Raw genomic sequence first — 15,864 nt, forward strand, 5'->3', positions numbered from 1 at the left:
GAGTGCTGGGATTAAAGGTGTGTGCCACGACGTCCGGCTTTCGCTGTCCACTTTTGGCTACCTTGCCTAACCTGTTAGTTTACTACTTTTGAGACAGGGTCCTGTTGTGTGCATCTGTGACAGTCACGCCTTGGCCCCCAAGTTCTGGAGTTGCAGATCTGCACTATCACACAGCAAAGGCTTTTATAATTTTAAAATTAAAAATATTCATTGCATGTGCGTGCGTGCATGAGTATATGTCTGTGCACGTGTGTACATGGAGATCTTAGGAAGAGTGGGGTCCCCTGGGACTGGAGTTACAGGCCATCATGTGGGTGCAGGGAACCCAGTAGGGGTCCTCTGCGAGAGTAGCCACTGCTCCTGAGCCCTGAGCTTTCACTTCAGCCAAAACAACTTTTATTTTAATTTTCAATTTTTGGGATCCAGAGCCTGGCGCATGAAGGCGTGGATCCCTGCCTGGACTTGAACCTCATCACATCCGGATTCCCCCTTGATAACGGAAGTTACTGAAACTGAGTTTCCTCCCAAGGCTCAGGCAGGAGCCCGGCCCTGTGCACGCCCCCCCTCCGCCCGCAGTTCCGCCGATGGCCACGCGGTGTCGCCGTCGGCCCGCGGTACCCGGGAGAGGCGCGCAGGCCCATCCATCACCCAGGCGCGGTGCAGACAATGCGGGGAGCGGCCCTGCCCGGTACAAAGGATGCGCTGTTAACACGTGTACGGTAATGGGCTCCCCCACGGCCTCTTCCCCGGCCGCCTGCTCCCTGCCCGGCGCTTGGCCGGAGACATCCATCTAAATTATGTCACCCAGACTGTGAGAGGCTCCCTGCCCAGGCGGCCAGCGGGGGCCTGTGAGTGTGTCTGTGTCTGTGTAAGTGTGTGTGAGTATGTATGTATGTATGTGTGTGTGCCTGTGTGTGTGTATGTGTGTCTGTGTGTGCCTGTGTGTGTCTCTCTGTCTGTATAAGTGTGTGCCTGTGTGTGTATGTGTGTGTCTGTGTGTGCCTATGTGTATATGTGTCTGTGTGTGCCTGTTTGTGAGTGTGTATATGTGTGTCTGTGTGTGCCTGTGTGCGAGTGTGTATGTGTGTGTGCGTGTGCACCTGTGTGTGAGTGTGTCTGTATAAGTGTGTGCCTGTGTGTATATGTGTCTGTGTGTGCCTGTGTGTGAGTGTATATATGTGTGTCTGTGTGTGTGCCTGTGTGAGTGTGTCTGTGTGTGTGAGTGTGTGCCTGTGTGTGTCTCTCTGTATGTCTGTGTGTGTGTCTGTATAAATGTGTGCCTGTGTGTGAGTGTGTCTGTGTGTGAGAGTGAGTGTGTGTGTGTCCTGGGCCACCCTGGGCCCCTGCACAACACAGGGAAGAACCTCTCAAAAGTGAGCACCTACTGTGTGCTGGGCCCCAGGCACAAGGTGTGTGTGTCAGTGCATCTTGCAGAGGAAAAACTGAAGCTTGATGCTGGCCGGGGTTTGTTTCAGGGTGGCCTGGACCTGCAGATTCCCCAGGCAACAGCCGAACAGAGCAGAGCATCAAAACAACAAAACAAAACAACAACAATAACAACAAAACACCCCCAGTTTATCCACACTGAATGTCACCCCACAGCAAAAAAGGCTGTGTTTAAAGATCACATTTTGGGCAAGGTGGTGTGGCGCACGTCTTTAATCCCCGCACGCGGGAGGCAGAGGCAGGTGGATCCCTGTGAGTTCGAGGCCAGCCTAGTCTACAAAGCAAGTCCAGGACAGCGAAGGCTACACAGAGAAACCCTGTCTTGAAAAACAAAAAAACCAAACCAAAACAAAAATGACAGGTTGGGGCTAGGGAAGGCTCAGCGGTGTTCATCACTTGCCCCTGAGTTCCATTCCCACCACACACCCGGGTGAAGTCTCCTTCACTGCAGAGACAGGAGGATCCCAGGGCACTAGGGTCCCCTCAGAGACCCAGCTCCAGGAAACAAGGTGTGTGTGTGTGTGTGTGTGTGTGTGTGTGTGTGTGTGTGTGTGTGAGAGAGAGAGAGAGAGAGAGAGAGAGAGAGAGAGAGAGAAGACTCCACACACGTGTGAACACGTATGTGCTGCTGCACACATACCACACATACCCGTGACCCCCAGGTGAGCAAGTTGCTGCTGTCACAGTCACACACGGGAGGACACACCTGCTCCTCTCTGTTGGTCAGTTACTTCCATTTTGCCTCTCCCTCCAGCCTGTCCAAACTGTGTGCCAACTTTGTCTTCGTGGGTCCCTGTGTTCCTGGTCACTTCACATGATGGAAGCCAGTAGTGTGGGGTCTTCCGGGTCCGGCTTGTCCCACTTGGCAGCATGATGCCAAGGTCCACCCATTCTGTGGTACATGCCAATGATTCACTCCTTTTTTTTTTTTTTTCCAAGACAGGGTTCCTCTGTGTAGCCTTGACTGTCCTGGACTCACTTTGTAGACCAGGCTGGCCTCGAACTCACAGTGATCCGCCCGCCTCTGCCTCCTGAGTGCTGGGATTAAAGGCGTGTGCCACCACCGTCCAGCTGATTCACTCCTTTTTAATGGCCAAGTAATATTCCAACATCCAGAGGTCCTGTGTCTGTGTCCCCTGTACATGGCTTCCTCCTTCTGACTGTATGGATGCTGCTGTTAGACCCTTTTGTGTGGGTGTGCACATCTGGCAGGGAGGTTCTGGGTCACATGGCAATGCTGGATTAATTATTTGAGGGCTGCCAGCCTGGTTTTATAAAGGCTGTGCCACTTTCTCCTCCCAGTAGCACTCAGGGCTTGCATTCCTTGAGTGACCTATTTTTATTAAGGCCGTCCTAGGAGTCTGACGTCCCTGACTGTGGTTTTGATCTGCAATTTCCTTCTGGTTAATGATGTCAAGCATCTTTTCCTGTGTTCCGTGCCCATCCTGTATCACACACCTTCTTCATAGAAACATCTACTCAGGTGATCGTGGTGGCACACGCCTTTAATCCCAGCACTTGGGAGGCAGAGGCAGGCGTGTCTCTGTGAGTTCAAGGCCAGCCTGGTCTACAAACTGAGTCCAGGACATCCAAGGCTACACAGAGAAACCCTGTCTCGAAAAAAGAAAGAAAGAGAAAGAAAGAAGCACTTATTCATATCTTTTGCATATTGAAAAGAAGCATCTCGGGGCTGGAGAGATGGCTCAGAGGTTAAGAGCACTGTCTGCTCTTCCAAAGGTCCTGAGTTCAATTCCCAGCAACCACATGGTGGTTCACAACCATCTATAATGAGATCTGGTGCCCTCTTCTGGCCTGCAGGCTCACATGCACACAGAATACTGTATAAGTAATAAATAAATAAATATTTAAAAAAAAAAAGAAGAAAGAAAACAAGGATCTCTTCATTGTTGAGCTGCTGGAGCTCTTTATATATTACGGACACAGTTGCTTCTCTGGCACATGGTTGCAGTTGTGGCTGCCTTGTCTCTTGGGTCTGTAGTGTCATTCGCTTAGTCACAGTTTCAGGTTCTAGTGCATGGTCTTGTGGTTTCATCGTGTCTTTTGTTTCCCAGGCTTGTGCCCTCCGAGAACCCCACAGCCTGTGACTCCGAAATTGATGTACTTAGCAGTTCTTGGGCGAGGACCATGAGGAAGCGGCTGGTCAGGCTGTAGAGCTCCGGGGAAGATGCGTGATGACAGTGGAGGTGAGCGGACGTGGGGAGGCCTCGGTCCCCGTCTGCACAGTGGAGAGAGGCACGCACTCTTGGGGCTGGACCACGGGAGGGTGAGAACACGGCGCAGATGTTTAGACGTCGGATGAGAGGACGTGGCCTGAAGCAGGATCCCTGGCTTTACGCCGTTGTGCCTGCCTCTGGGACACCTGGTCTGAAGTCCCTGCCCAGTGGCTTCCTCTTGTGCTGTAGAGAGCTGTGAGGGCCAGGCAGAGGGGCCGGGGGACACTGTGTGTCAGCCATGACCCTTTTGGGTCTCTTTGGACTCTAGGTGGATGAAGAGGACAGCAAGGTCTCCGTCTTCTGCTCCCAATGAGGCAACTGAGTCTCAGAGAGGTGGAGACACTGAGGCAAGGTCTCTCTTGCCTCTGGCCCCGGCGTGTGGGTGGGGCTTGTCTTCCAGGGGCGGGGCCTATCTTTCAGGGGCGGGGTTTATCTTCCAGAGGTGGGGCCTATCCCCCCACGGGCGGGGCTTATCTTATAGGGGGCATGGCTTATCTTCTAGGGTTAGAACCACTGTCCACCTTGGACTTGCCCCCTTCCCCACGTGGAGGACGGTTCGGTGCCATGACACTCCCTGTTAGAACCCATTTAACTTACTGCTTGCTCTTTCGACCTCAGTCTTTTAATTTGTCCAGTGGGGGCAGATATGTCCCCGCCTCCAGGTGGCTGTGAGGAGGAGAGAGTTAATCCCGGGCCACCAGCTCGTGTGGACTGACCCAGGGTGCGCACTGGGTAGCCAAGGCTCACTTCAATTGGGAAAAACTCAGGCAGAGACTAGGGCTAGGCTCAGTCAGGACAGGGCAGGAGGATCAGAAGATCAAGGCCAGACTGTGACACAAGAGGCCCTTAAAAAAAAGTCAAATCAGAGCTGGGCGTGGTGGCACACACCTTTAATCCCAGCACTCGGGAGGCAGAGGCAGGAGGATCTCTGCAAGTTCGAGACTAGCCTGGTCTACAAAGTGAGTCCAGGACAGCCAAGATTACATAGAGAAACCCTGTCTTGAAAAACAAAACAAAACAAAACAAAAAGTCAAACCAGATGGAAACAATGCCTCCCAAATGCCCACAAGACTGGCGTCTGAAGCTTCGCCACACTCCAAACACTAAGAAGGAGGAGCTCTGTTCAGGCCTCTTCCCTGCCCACCAGGCCGGGGCCTTAGAGTGGCACTTCCAGGGCTGTGGGAAGAAACCCAGGGTGCTGTCTGCTCCCAATATAGGTGGAGAAAATTGATTCTGGCCCTCGGGGCCTCAGGTGCCAAGACAATTACCCAGTGTGAGCCTGGGGATGGGAAGCCCCCGGGGGTCAGGGCTGATGTGACTGCTGACGTGACTGCCTATCCTTCCTGCTGGCCGGGGGCCAACTGCTCTGAGCCAGACAGACATGTGGGCACCACGCAAAGCACCAGGGCCTCATGGGGTTCATGTGGGTGCTGCCTGCCACCCCTGGCGTGCTTCTAGAAATTTCCGCTCCTCCCTTTTGCTTCCTGGGTTCTGTTCTTTCTGTCCACAGTGTGCGTGTGTATATGTATCTGTTTGCATGTGTGTGCACTTGTGTGTGTGCGCACTTGTGTGTGTGTGAGGACTTGTGTGTATGCACTTGTATGTGTATGTACTTTGTGTATGTGTGCATGTGTGTGTGCACTTGTATGTGTATGCACGTGTGTGTGCTCACGTGCCCAGGTTCAGCCTTCTGCGGCCCCTGGTGCTGGCACAACCACACCTTCTGAGATGGCACACAGGGCCCCGACCACCCATGAGCCACCATGGCTGTTTTCTTTCTCTGTGGAACTGAATTTCTGTGAAGCTTGTGTGAAGAACACAACCCAGGGCCTGTAAAATGGCTGTGCTGGTGAGAGGCAGTGCTGACCCAGCTGGGGAGGGCGAGGTCAAAGGCTTCCCCAGAGGAAAGCAGAGGGAGCTGCAATGTGGGGGCCAGGAGAGCCCTTGCCTCGGTTTCCTCATCGGTACAATGGGGTTAGTCCAAGTGGTAACTTGGTGAGGCTGCAAGGAGGCCAGGGGTCATTCAAGGAGGCCAGAGGTCAAAGGTCAAGCTTGGCCCCTGCTGGAAGAAGACTGGAGTAGGGGAGGGAAGAGAGGGTCTGGGCTCCCTCAGTGTTGACTTCACAGATAGTGTGATGCTCTGGCCTCGTGCCTCAGTTTCTACAGTGGTCGGTGAGTGACACCCTTGATGGCTGGGTCTGTGGAGAGATGGTGGGTGTCCGCACGTGGGGACGGGAGCCAGAACAAGACCACAGAGGGGCCTGAGTAGCTCACGCTCTTGGGCTATGAACCGAGAGACGCCATGCCCCGGGCTCAGCCTGCCTGCTCCAGTGGGGGCTGAAGACAGCATGGTGTTGACCATAGCATTGCACCCATATTCCCACTGAGGAAACCGAGGCACTGGGAAGCAATGAGCCGCCAGGCTGCCTCAGGGTTGTGCCATTTTTTGTTCAGGGTGTTGGGTTGAAGATCGTATCCAGGGCCTTGTGGGTACTATGCAATTGCTCTGACACTGAGCCAAAGCCATCTGAGGTCTAGACTCCTCTCTGGGAGCCCTCGTGCCTCCTGCACAGAACCACAGAGCAAGGTAGCCCTGTCGCCCCGCTCAGGTCCCCAGAACTCCATGCCTACTTGGTGTTTCCCAGCATGCAGTACAGTATCCCTAACATGTATCCTAGTTCCTAGCATGCAGTCCAGTGTTCCCAGCACAAGGCCCCTTGTGTGTCAGGGTGCTACATGTCTGGGGGTCTGAGACAGGGAGCAGGGCTGGGAGGCCCTGGGCAGTGAGTGCTAAGGACAGCACATCCTTTCTTTCCTCTTCCCTGACCTGGCTGCCCCGGGAAGATGGAATGGTCATGTGCTTGAGTCCCTTTACCTCTGGTGTGTGCAGCCAAGGAGGCCTTTTGGAATTGAACAGTGCCCCATCCCACTTTACCAAAGGGGACACTGAGGCCTGGCTGACAGAAGGACACAAAAAATGGTGGCGGAGACCAGCCTGGGGTTTGGTTCCTGCTTCCCTCCTCCCTTGTGATACCCGGTGTGTCCATGGCGCCTGCCCCAGTCCTTTCTATTTACCCCACAGTGGGAAAGGGTGGCAGTGCCGAGGGAGGGGCAGGCAACAGGCTCCTGCTCGAGCACAGATCCTCCTCGCGTCGGAATGAAATTAAGACACTTTGTCCACCTCAGGTCTTCCGTGCTGCGGGCAGGGATGCCGCTGCAGGCTGCGGTGCTGTGCAGCCATCTCAGGCCCACTGGCTGCTCCCCAGCGCACAGTGACACTCAGCACAGGGCAACCATGCAAGAATGCAGTGGTCATTGTCAAACAGTCGCAGAGAGGGAGTGGGAGACGTGTTCAGTGGTGACCATGGAGATAAGGCACAGAGAGGGGCCCCGGCAGTCGTGTGTGGCCCCTGGAAGGGCACTGGTCCATGGAGGCTCTGGTGGGCAGGGTACCCTCTGCGGAGGCTGAGTCAAGCACAAGTGTTGGCTCCTTGGTACTGGGGACCCTGCTCCACTCCCAGTGCCTCATTCCTGCCTTTGACTCTCACAGAGCTTTTGGGTGGAGGCCGGCTTGACCTGAGGTCCCCTCTACCTACCCAGAATTCCCCTGGAGTCTTGGGGGCTGGAGTCTGAAGTCAGGCTGTAGATGACTCTGGGCTTAAAGACGGCCTGTTGGCTGCTGAGCCTTCACACCATCCTCGCTCTATTCATCTGTGTCCAGTGTTCTCTTCTGGTCAGGGACCTGGTGCTCCTGGGCGAAGATGCCCTGGGGCCTCATCTCATCAGCAAAGACCCCATCGAAGATGAAGACCGCCCACAGGATGTGGGGGTCAGGACTTCAGTGTCTTTGTGTGCTTGTGTGTGTGTACATGTTTGTGTATGTTTATGTGTGATGTGTGTTCAGCCCATATGTGTGCTCATTTGTGTGTGTGTGTGTGTGCGCGTGCATATGTGCCTGGTATGTGCTCATCAGTGTGTGTCCATGTGGGGGCCAGAGTCTGATATTAGTTCTTCTTTAATCTCTTTCTACTTTATTTTATTGCAGACATGTTTATTATATTCATTTATTTGGTGTGTGTGTGTGTGTGAGTGTATGTGTGTGTGAGTGTGTACGTGTGTGTATGTATGTATATGTGTGAGTGTGTACATGTGTGAGTGTGTGTATGTATGAGTGTGTACATGTGTGAATGTGTATATGTGTATGTGTGAGTGTGTATGTGTGAGTGTGTATGTGAGTGTGTATGTGTGTGAGTGTGTGTGTGAGTGTGTACGTGTGTGTGAGTGTGTGTATGTATGAGTGTGTACATGTGTGAATGTGTATGTGTGTATGTGTGAGTGTGTACATGTGTGAGTGTGTGTGTATGTATGAGTGTGTACATGTGTGAGTGTGTATGTGTGTATGTGTGAGTGTGTACGTGTGTGAGTGTATATGTGTGTGAGTGTGTACGTGTGTGAGTGTGTATGTGTGTGTATGTGTAAGTGTGTGTGTGTTATTCCTGCATCGTGGACGCATGGAGGGGTGGTGGGTAACCCAGGAGTGACCATGGGGCACAGGAAGTGAGGGCAGATTAGGAAGTGGAGGAGCCTGTGGCTTGCAGGCACGCCACAGGACACGCCACAGGACACGCCACAGGACACGCCACAGGACACGCCACAGGACACAGGCCAAGAGGGTAGAGTGGGGCTGGCAGTGGGGATACCATGCAGGGGCAGGAGGGGGCGGTGATGGACTTGTCTGTCGCCAGATCTCCTTCTGCAGAGGACTAGCTGAGGGCTGATGGGGAACTGACTCACTCAGGGTCTCACCACTAGCAGGGCCTCAGGGGCAGTTACAGCCACGTCCATCTACACACGGTTGCCAGCACTTAGGAGCACCCTCGGCTCTAGTGCACCTGCTCTCCGGGTTATTAAACTCACAGTCGATTTTCAGGGTGTCCGATGGGGTTTCTAGGAGGGCTCTGTGGGGACTTGGGGTGGCTCCTGCCGAGCTCTGGGTCACCTGCTTCTTCTCTCATCCATCCCGGGACCTTCAGAGCTTAAGGAGAAGTCCCAGCTGGAATGCTCTGGACTCCTCAGGGGACGGCGCTGTGGGGGAGGGTCATCAGAATCAGCGGGTGACACTGAGCAATCCTGGGGGCTGTCGGGTAAGTCAGACCAGGCTACGGACAGGGAGGCTTCCTGGATGAGGTGGTGCTGGATCTGAGGCCTGAGAAAGGGGCTGAGACTCAGCAGCTCTGGACAGGCACAAAGAATGTGCCAGGTAGGACGTAAGGTAACGAGGCTTTAATGGGAAGAGATTGAACTTGCCAGGCCTGGCCACAGTGAATCTGCACACATCTCCCCAAGTGCCTCAAATGATGTCTGGATTGCTCTCTCTGTGTGTGCGTGTGTGCGTGTGTGTGTGTGTGTGTGTGTGTGTGTGTGTGTGTGTGTGTATGCGCACGCGTGCCTGTGTGTGTCAGAGGTGGACTCTAGGTGTCTTTTTCAATTACTCCCCACCTTAATTTTTGCATCAGGCTCCCTCACTGAGTCCAGTGCTCATGGCTGCCTAGCCTGGCTGACCAGTGAGCCCTCGGCGCTCTCCTGCCTCACCAGCACCGAGACTTCTAAGTGTATCACTGCTGAGCCTGATATGCTGCAAATACAATGGTAGCCTTGGGGATGTGTGTGGTCCAGGGGTTCAGCTTCGGGCGTCTTGATCTTTGATCTACAATGAGCTCTGTCCATCGCTGGACACAAACCCCGCTGGTGTGGAGTGCCGAGTTCATGTTGCAGGGTAGTTGCTGACTCCTGAGAACAAGTTTTGTTCACAACTTGGTACAGCAGAGCAAGGGTACAAGAGCACCCTTTTCTAGGGTGTTGTTGGTCTGGAGGCAGAGAGAAATGATGCACAGAGGTGCCACAGCATTGCCATTCTCCGGGATGTGACAGTAATTGCCTCTCTCTGTCTCTCTGTCTTTCTCTGTCTCTGTCTGTCTCTCCCCCTCTTTCTCTCTTTCTCTCTCTCTCTCCCTCCTGCCCCCCAGGTTTGAATGAGAACATCCCCCATAGGCTCACATATCTGAACACTTGGTCCCCAGATGGTAGTGCTGTACAGGGGAGGGTGTGGACTGCTTAGGGGTGGAACCTGGCTAGAGGAAGTGGTCACCGAGGGCGGGCCTTCAGGCTGTACAGTCTGTCCCCACTTCCTCAGTGTGGGTTCAGTGTGATCACAGCCTGCGGCTCCCGCCACTGTGCCTTGCGCACCATGGTGGACTGTGTCCCTCTGGAACTGTGAGCCAGAATAAGCCTTTCTCTCTTAAGTTGCCTCTGTTCAGGGATTTTATCACAGAAACTGAAAAGAAATGAAGACATACTTCTTTGGCTAGAACAGATCAGCTGACCAAGCCCATGCTGAAGACAGGTTGCTTTGGTCAGGAGGGTAGGGATGTTGGAGGAGAAACGGGGGGATTTTGTGCTGCCTGGAGGAGGTGTCTTCGGTGACAACCAAGTTCTTCTTTGGGTGCCTGGGCCTCTGGCTGCCTGCTCTCCTCTGTCTCGCTAAAGCTGTACACAGTGCTGACTTGACAGCTGGTTGGCATCCTTTTGACTGTGTTTGATTCTCTGACTAATGACAAGAGATGAACTACATCTCTTCTCAGTGAGGCTTACAGTTGGATAGCCTTGGGCCATCACAGGGCCCCGTGTTCAAAAGGCGGCCTTGTAAATTGTCTAATAAAGTGATAAAGAGAGGGGCTTGCTAAATGACTTGTCTTTTGGCCATTGTAATGGGGATTTTTGTAACGTTGTTTTATGTGAGAATGCAGAAATTATCACACGTAATTAGAATCATCTCCAATCTCTGCCAGGCCCCTGACACGTCCCGGAACCCGCGCCATGCTGAGCAAGTCAGCTCGTAAAAGCTAATCAAATACAGTTTTAAAATGCAGTCGCATTTGGAGTGCCTGGAGAAGGCGGTTGGGAAGGCCGCCCAAGCCAGCTCCACCTTGGAAGGAGGGGGAGGGAGGGGAGAGGGGAAGAGGGTGAAGGAAGAGGAGAGGGGAGGGGGAGGGAGGGGAGAGGGGAAGAGGGTGAAGGGAGAGGGGAGGGGAGGGGGAGGGAGGGGAGAGGGGAAGAGGGTAAAGGAAGAGGAGAGGGGAAGAGGGTGAAGGAAGAGGAGAGGGGAAGAGGGTGAAGGGAGAGGGGAGGGGAGGGGGAGGGAGGGGAGAGGGGAAGAGGGTGAAGGGAGAGGAGAGGGGGAGGGGAAGGGAGGGGAGAGGGGAAGAGGGTAAAGGAAGAGGAGAGGGGAAGAGGGTGAAGGAAGAGGAGAGGGGAAGAGGGTGAAGGAAGAGGGGAGGGGAGGGGGAGAGGGAGGGAGGGGGTGAAGCAAGAGGAGACAGGGAGGGGGAGGGAGGGGAGAGGGGAAGAGGGTGAAGGAAGAGGAGAAGGGGGGGAGGGAGGGGAGAGGGGAAGAGAGGGGAAGAAAGGGAGACAAGCCGTGCTCAGCATCATGGGGCACAGGGAAGGCTGGAGGGTGGCGGGTGGCCTCAAGGACAGTCTAGAAACTCCTGTGACAGCCCTCAAGTCCAAACTGACCTGGTCCTTGCCTGCAGATCTTACCTGAGTCCCAAGCACCTGGATGCACATGTGCACCTGTCCATCTGCCGCGGGCGGAGTGTGTATTTATCTGGAGGAGCTCACACAATGCTCAGAAAACACAGAAAATGAAAGCTATCAGCCACGCCTTCTCATGGGCCCAGACACAGATCCATCCATGGACCACACGGGTCATCCACATCCTGGAGGGAAATGGTTGGGTGGGGAGAGGTTATGGTGTTGGGTGGTGGATGCTAAACAGTTGCTTATTTATTTATGTTTGAGTGCATATGTGGGGTGTGTGTGTGTGTGTGCATGTATGTGTATATGTGCATGGCATGCTTGTGCATGCATGTGTGTACATGTATATGTCAAGTGTGTGTGTATATGTGCATGTGTATGTGTGTTTGTACATGTATGTATACATGTGCATGCATGTGTGTGCATGTGAGTGTATGTGCGTGTGTGTACATGTACATGGTGTGTATGTGTGTGTGTGTATGTGTGTGTGTGACCAGGGTTTGAGGCTCACTCTGAGGGCATCCTGGAGGAAGTGACCTCCCAGCTTACACTGTGGGGTCAGAAGTCACCCTGGAAAGGGTGGTAAACTTAAAACTTTGGAGACGAGGAAAGCACACATGAGCAAAGCCGTCTGCCCAGCTTTGCTGAGATCTGGGGATTTGAACTTCATACTCTTGTGTCAAATGCTTGAACCACAGTGCCATCTCCTCAGCCCACAAGCTTGCTCTGTCCAGCTGGTGTTACTGAGAATCAGCATCGCTCCACCCCGGTTTCCAGGGAAGGGTACCTGTTGGTCTCTGACAGGTGTGTATGGGAGGGCATTGTCTTTTGGCCATCCCATGCAGGCCTTGTGCTGTGACATGGATCTAGTAGGAGACAGAGCGAGCCTAGGCGCTGGCTGAGATGTGTGGGCAGGATCTGAGAAGTGTCGAGAAGTGGTACCTTGCAGAGGAGCAGTGCCGCGGGGATGTCAGTGGCTCAGGTGCCGCGGGGATGTCAGTGGTTCAGGTGCCACGGGGATGTCAGCGGCTCGTGAATACTCTGGTCACTTGTGCCCACAGCTCCTGACTCATCAATATTTCAAACCAGTGTTGGTGAACTGGCGGACTCCGAGTTTAGTTTTCGCTACAAGCCCAAAGAGTTGCAATGGGGAGTTTTCAGAGCACCGCTCTGTGCAAGCGTGGGATTGCTGTTTTCTTCCATGGATACCATGGCTGGAGCCTGGTGGTGGTGGTGGTGGTGGTGGTGGTGGTGGTGGTGGTGTGGTGGTGGTGGTGGTGGTGGTGTGTGTGTGTGTGTGTGTGTGTGTGTGTGTGTGTGTGTGTGTATGTGTGTGTGTGTGTGTGTTGGGAGAAGGAGGCAGCCGCGGGGTGGGGACTTCGGTGTTTCTTATTGAGAGGCTCAAGGCTCACAATGTGCGGCTGCCTCCCGGGCCATACAGATGGGGCCTGGCATGAACCGCAGGCACGAAGGCCACTTTAGGGGCGCTTCGGAGGGTAAAAGGGGGCTCTGAAGAGCCTTAGAGCTGGAGGTGCTCTGTGTCTGTGAGTCTGACTCTGTGGTCAGGGTCAAGGCTGTCACTCACTCCCCTCACCTCAGGGAACCCTGAGCAGGCCGACTTAGAGACCCTGGGGACCAGCAGTCAGTCAGCACAGCTGACAAGGATGCTCTTTTTCTGAGACTGGGGAATCTTGCAGGCCCTCAAAGTCATAATCCTTTGTGACTTTCCGCTTGTTATCAGTGTGACACAAGCTATGTGCTTAACCTCTCTGCCTCTCAGTGCTTTCCCAGCAAAGGCAGAGGCTTTGTAGGCACTGGGATGTGGAATTGCAGCAAGGCCCTAATGCCTGAACCGGCATCTGCTGCTTGTTACATTGTTTCAGGACTCTGCTCACATTTGACAACCAGGGAGCAGAATTTCCCCTTATTTGTCAGTTCCTGGCAGAGGAGACATCTGACTTTCAAAGTATCTCTTGAACTTTGAACTCTCAGCTGTGGGAACCGGCAAAAGCAAGACTGAGTTACATGTTTTCTTTTTCCAAGACGGAAGAACCAGAGCAAGGTTACATCACATAGAAGCAAAACAGAGTAAAGCTCTGAGTTAGGCATCTGGAACTCACGATCTTCTGGGCTCCAAAAGGCCTAGGTTTTCCCACTTCTCCAAGCACAGCACCTACAGATTGTTTCATAGGCCCAGGCCAGCTTCTCCCCACACCTGCTGCTGTCCTAGATAGTCAGTCGTCCCATGTCACTGGCATCCCAAGAATGCTGACATCTCCACTGCAGCTGGGATGTGCCTCTCCTGGGCTCTCTCAAGAGACTCTGCCAGTGCTTGGACTGGATCCACAGTTCGGTGGCTTTATTCTTACGGTACTGTGGTTTTCTGCTATTCTGCCTTCAGCCTCCATGTAGCTTTGATTCTGGGTCCCTCCTCCTGTGGCCTCATGGTGCTGGGACACGGACCAGGTATCCCAGGAAAAATGCTTATTTCTGATCTTCAAGCTTCTGAGGCGCAGGTCAATTCTAGGTAGCATCCCTGAGACAGGAGAATAATGGGAAAGGGAGACAGGTTTCTCTTTGGCTGTCCAAAGGCAAACTACAGTGCCCACATGTGCCATCAAGTGTGAGGGGAAGATGTGAGGGCAGCGAGAGGGAGGTCAGGTGACTGAGAGGGCGGGAAGGGGACAGGACAGACTGTGGGACTCATTCCCTTTGGGAATAGGCAGATTTTGTTTCTCTATGACTAGTGGTTACATCGAAAAGTTTCCATTTAAGCTCAAATAAATTCTTTAAGATTGTTGACTGACTAAATGATCAAGTGAAAAGCATAGATCCCCCACTGTGTTTTTTATTCTTACTGAGATAAAGTTTCTCTGTGTAGCCTTGGCTGTCCTAGACTCGCTTTGTAGACCAGGCTGGCCTTGAACTCACAGGGATCCGCCTGCCTCTACCTCCTGAGTGCTGGGATTAAAGGCATGTGCCACCATGCCTGGCTTCCCCCACTGTGTTTTATGTCAGTTTGACACGAGCTAACATCACCTGAGAGGAAGGAACATCAATTTAAAAAATGTCTCCAGGTAAGCAGGCTGTATGAAAGCCTGTCGGGCCCTTTCTTAGTTAGTGACTTACGGGGCAGGGCCCAGCCCATTGTGGGATTGGTGGCCCTGTGTTCTATAAGAAAACATGCTGAGCAAGCCATGGGGAGCAAGCCAGTGAGCAGAACCCTCCATGGCCTCTGCATCAGCTCCAGCCTCCGGGTCCCAGCCCTGTTTGAGTCCCTGTCCTGACGTCCTTCAATGGTGGACTGCGATGGGTAAGTGTGAGCCGAATAAAACCCTTTTCCTCCTCAACTTGCTTTTCGTCATGGTGTTCTACCACAGCAATAGACCAAGGGACAGAAGTTGGTACCAGGATTTGGGGGTACTGCTGTGACAGACCTGACCATGTGATTTTTTTGGGGGGAGGATTGTGGAAGGACTTTGGAACTTTGGGATAGAAAAGCCATTGAGTGTTCAAACCTCGCTTAGCTGTTTTGTGGGAGAATGGAAGATAAGAACATTCAGAGAAACGCAGAGGGTAGGAGGCCTGGGTTGAGGCATTCTAGAGGGAAGTTTGAGGGTCTCAGGGCTGTTGCGTGGCTTTGAGATTTTGTGGTTCTGGACCTCGGGGGCTGAAGAGTCAGCTGTGGTTAACAAGAGACCAGCACTGCTGAAGTGAAACCTTTGTGCTTCCCAGGCGGTTGATGCTCCTCAGCTGGGGCTGAGGAATTAGCAGTGGCTGAGAATGCTGAGGCGAAGCCTTCTGGGAAGTGTTTCCTCAGGGTCAGGACACAGAAGCCGTGTTCCAGAGGCGGCCAAGGTTGCACTTTGTGTTGAGAGACGAACTTGATAGTGTAAAGGCCACCCATGTGGTGCTGGTTTTAGAGGCACGAAGGGGTCATGGAGAGCAGCTGGGGCTTGGCACTGTGAGAAGCCGTGAGCAGGCGTTGGTGAAGGTGCAGCCTCAGTGGCAGGTGAAGGTGCAGGACTGAAGGGGTCATGCAGAGAAGCTGAGGCTTGGCACCATGAAGAGAGCCCAGGAGAAGCTCTCGGTGAAGCTGCAGCCCAGTTGCAGCAGCAGACCCTAGCATTTTGGAGGTGTCAGTACCGTGGGATGACCACCAAGAACAGAGACAGCTACGGGGTGGAACCAGCAAGACAAGCTGTGTGAGCTGCAGAGGGCGGAGCCAGAGAAGTGACCCCAGTCTCTTGGAGGAGCCCAGGAGATGGTGAGTGAGTTCCAGACGTTGGACATTGAGTTACTTACACTGTTGGAGTTTGGTTTTGCCTTGTTCAGATTATGACTGGGCTCAAGTTCTTCCCATTTGAAGTAAGAAAGTATTCAATTTATTTTTGATTTTTACAAGAGCCCAAAGTTGAGAAACATTGAATTTTTAAAAGAGATTTAGAATTTTAAAAGAGACTTTGGGAATTTTTTAAAGAGAGTGAATTTTAAAGTGTTTGAATTTGTGAAGAACGTGGGGCCTTTTACGTTGGTGAACATGTGTATGTATGTTGTGATGTTGGTGTTAATGTGTCGTCATCTTGAG

Source organism: Acomys minous (genome assembly GCF_964271855.1).
Source record: "Acomys minous genome assembly, chromosome: 16".
NCBI lineage: Eukaryota > Metazoa > Chordata > Mammalia > Rodentia > Muridae > Acomys > Acomys minous.